Source organism: Quercus lobata, chromosome 9, assembly GCF_001633185.2.
Source record: "Quercus lobata isolate SW786 chromosome 9, ValleyOak3.0 Primary Assembly, whole genome shotgun sequence".
In the NCBI taxonomy this organism is placed as follows: Eukaryota; Viridiplantae; Streptophyta; class Magnoliopsida; order Fagales; family Fagaceae; genus Quercus; species Quercus lobata.
In genome coordinates this window covers 51,708,062-51,712,236 of record NC_044912.1, presented here as the reverse complement: position 1 = coordinate 51,712,236, position 4,175 = coordinate 51,708,062, and the positions used below count along the sequence as shown (strand labels likewise).

Below are 4,175 nucleotides of genomic sequence, written 5' to 3'. Positions count from 1 at the left end.
TAACAGAAATATGCCAAATATAATTTTTAAGTCTATTGGATACAAAATTATCAACTTTCATATATTATTATATACTTGAACATGTTGGGAATTCAACCGAAATTTCAAACCTGTGATAAACAAAAAAATAGAGAAAACAAAACGCCAAAAGTAAAACAATCACATGCACAAGACAGTATTTACGTGGTTCGGCAATTTGCCTACGTCCACGGAGTTGCAGGGATTTCACTATTATCAAAGAAAATTACAATGTGCGGCTACAGTGTTTTTCTTTCTCAAAAACAACAATAAGACAAAACCCTAATCACCAAAAAAAACAGCTTTTATATCCTGCGCACAGGATTTACAATGGGTTACAAAATGGGCCAAAAATTTTTTGTCGGCCCAAGCCTCCGCTCCATGGACTAAGCCTCAGTAAATCTCCCATTATTCGGGTCAGGTCGGGTCATCAACCGAATCAAATCATGCCTGACGACGATTTTTCATGGAATAAAATTCATCCATTATCATCTCAATAGTGAAATTCCCTGCAATTTCCTTCTCTATATAAATTATCATATTATCTGCCAAAAACTCATCCTCCATTCTATTGCAAAGTCTTGTTTTTAACAACTTCATAGCTGAGAAAGCTCATTCTGTAGTTGCTGTAGAAACTGGAAGGGTCAACACAAGACGAATAAGTCTATCAATCAAAAAATATATTTTAGACTTTCCTGAAATTTTTAATCCCCTACATAGTTCGGAAATTGTACTCATATTCTGAAAATCTGGATGTTTTATCACATCAAGCTCATAATGTCGCAATTGAGACTCCAAAAGTTCTTGTTCATGTTCAGTGAAATCTTGAGGATAATATTTCTTAACCAAATTGCATATATCAACAATCTTGAATAATCTAAAAGCATCCTTGGGATTTAAAGCTGAACTAAGAATGACAAGTTCCGTTGTTAGCTCACAAAATCTACTTTTCAATTCTTGCAATTGAAAGTCTATTGTAACTGTAAATATGCCAATTCTAAAATGATGTTCCATTGTTAAATCGTCATCTTGACGACGATATCTACCTCGACCTTTAGTGTAACGAGCATTCATATCAGGAATATCAATTTCATGTTGCTCACAAAATGATATAACACTAGCAAGTAAAGGCTCCCATCCATCATCTCTCAACTTTTGAATAAGTGATTTTGTAGTTGAAACTAAATGCATGGCATTTAAAAGGTCTTGAGATTGTTGTTGCAAAGCTTGACAAAGAACATTAGTAATTCCCATTATCTCTTTCATCAAATGCAAGATTAAAATAAATTCAAATGATGTTAATACCTGATAAGCTCCCTCGACATCACCGCGTTGTTTATAATTAGCCCCTTCCTCAGAAATAATGTTGATAACTTTGCAAGTAGCATCAAACATTTTAATCAAACTACAAATAGATTGAAAATGAGATCCCCACCTAGTATCTCCAGCTCGTTGCAAAGTACCAATCTGGTTTGCACCTCTTCCAGTCTCAATTTCATTAGAAGCAATCATATTCTCAACTTGTTCTGCTTGAGCATGTTGCAATTCATCATTACGCTTACTAGAACCAACAACAATATTGATAATATTGACCAAATGATCAAAGAATTGATGAACATCTTTTACTTCTCTAGATGCTGTAACTAGAGCTAATTGCAACCTATGAGCCATACAATGTACATAATAAGCATATGGGCAATCTTTAAGAAAAAGAGCTTGTAATCCATTCCATTCACCACGCATGTTACTAGCCCCATCATATCCTTGACCTCGAATATTTTCAATGTGGAGGTTATAACGAGAAAGGACAGCACATATCTCATTCTTTAAAGTCAATGCAGTAGTGTCTCTAACATGCACAACATGAAAAAAACGCTCTTTAATAAAACCTTCTTTATCAACAAATCTCAAAATGATGGCCATTTGCTCTCTCTTCGACTCATCCCGAGCTTCATCAACAAGAATGCAGAATTTTGCATCTCCAGTTTCTTCACGAATAGCATTTCGCACATTATTAGCAAGAATATGCAAAATCTCCTTTTGAATTGTGGGTGATGTATATTTGGCATTTCCAGGAGCATTTTCCAAGACAACACTAGCTACTTTGTCATTAAAAGTTGATGTGAATTTTATCAATTCAATGAAATTGCCTCTATTTTTTGAATCAAGACTTTCATCATGACCTCTAAAAGCACAAGCTTGGAATGCTAGCCATCGAGCACACTCTATTGAGGTTTTGAGCCGCAACCGATTATTCTCTAATTCTTTTGACGTTTGTTTCTCAATTAGCTTGTCAATATGTCGTGAATAATTCTGTAAATCCTCGCAACATTTCACAGCAATTTTATGTGGAGAGTTTGGTTCTTTCCCTTCATGACGAATTAAAGGACAATTCATTCCATCTTTCACCTTTTTCCAATTATTAAAACCTGTTGAAATGAATACATCTGATCCGGGACGACCTATTGGTTTCTTACTAAAAAGGTAGCAAGGTAGACAATATAATGCATCCGTTGTAGGTGAGTATTCCAACCAAGTCTTATGTGAATCAAACCATGAAGGTTTAAATCGACGACGATGAGTATCATCATTGTATGGACAGACTATATTTTCAGGTTGGTATGGACCCTCTATGAGATAAGCTCGTCGGATTTTATCTTGTTTATTGATAGGAAATTCACATATTTGTTTACGTGTTCCTGGATCACGATCTATCTCTTCAGATTGAAGGTTTGGACATTTGGAGGGGTGTTCATCAGGCATCGAAGTATTAACATTTGTTTCTATAGCCACAGGTGTCCTAATTTCTGAATTGCTAACATCTTTTTTCTTAAAGAATGCATCAATTGTTTTTCGTTTGTTCATAATTCTTTTAGCTTCAAGAATATGACTCAATTAACCTGAAAAGAATTTTAAAAAATAAAATTTTAATTAGAAATTTTTGCTTAGTTATATGAATGTTATTCATACTCAAAGAAAAAAACAAAATTTTCACTATAATTTAAACAGTTAACCCATTTTTAATACAACTTTAATTAATAATAACCCCTCAAATAATTTAATTAATTTATCTTTTATAATGTATTGGTTAATTTAATTATATAGCTTAAATTATTAAACAATTAAACAATTAACTTTTGAACAATTAAATAATTCTTAAAAAATTACAATAAATGATAGCAATAATTTAATTATTAGCTGTTGAATAAATATTAATTCTTATTTAATAATGTTGGTTTACACTAAAAACCAACACACTGACCATTGACCAATGAAAAGGGATAACCGGATAAGATAAAGACAAAGAGAAAAAAAACAAAAAAGGTAAAGATCAACCAATGAATAAGATAAAGACAAACAGAAAAATAAAAAAGGTAAAGATCAACCAATGAATGACTTAACGTTTGCTATTAAAGTTAAAAGAATAAAAGGACTCAGGGCTCAGGCAGATTTCATTTCCACTAAGCCATTCGGTCATTCAGTGAGATAGAGAGAGAGAGAGAGAGAGAGAGAGAGTCAGAGAGAAAAACCTTGAGGGAGGGCCGGACTGCCGGAGCCGGAGCCGGAGCGGAGGAAGCAACGAGTCAACGGCAGATCTCCGATGAGTGATGACCGATCTACCGTCTGGCGCCGACGATCTACAAAAATTTCGTTTCATTTTTCATTTTAGTGATAGTGAGATAAACAAAGAGAGAAAAAGAGAGAAATACCTTGAGGGAGGGCCGGAGGGAGCACCGGAGCAGAGGCCGATCTCCGATCTGCGATGAGGGGCGAGCGACGACGGCGACGACGAGCGAGCTGCGGCGTCGCGGCGACGTGACCGTGGGTTTGCTGGGGTTTGGTTTTTATTTGTGTATTGGAGATTTTTTTTTTTTTAAGATAAAAACCTCTGTCTCTATGTGTTCTCTGTGTTTCTTTCTGTGTTCTCTGAGTGTTTGGTTTGCTGTTGAGTTTGATTTGCTGTTGAGTTTGATTTGCTCTGTATAGGCAATATCGGGCATTGGGGTATGCATTCTCTGCCACCGATTTGATTTCTCTGGCAGGGACGTGATGGGTGGATTTTCATTTTCTGATTCTCTGTAATTTTATTTTTTTTTATTTTTTTTTATTTTTTTATTTTTTCGGTTGAGAATGCGTGGGCTTGCCGTGAGCGAGCT

At 35.0% G+C, this 4,175-nt stretch overlaps 1 pseudogene; it reads right to left on the bottom strand.

Annotated features, from left to right (window-relative positions):
* Positions 1 to 346: 346 nt before the first annotated feature.
* LOC115958858 lies at positions 347 to 2,781 on the bottom strand (annotated as a pseudogene).
* Between the last annotated feature and the right edge of the window lie 1,394 nt (positions 2,782 to 4,175).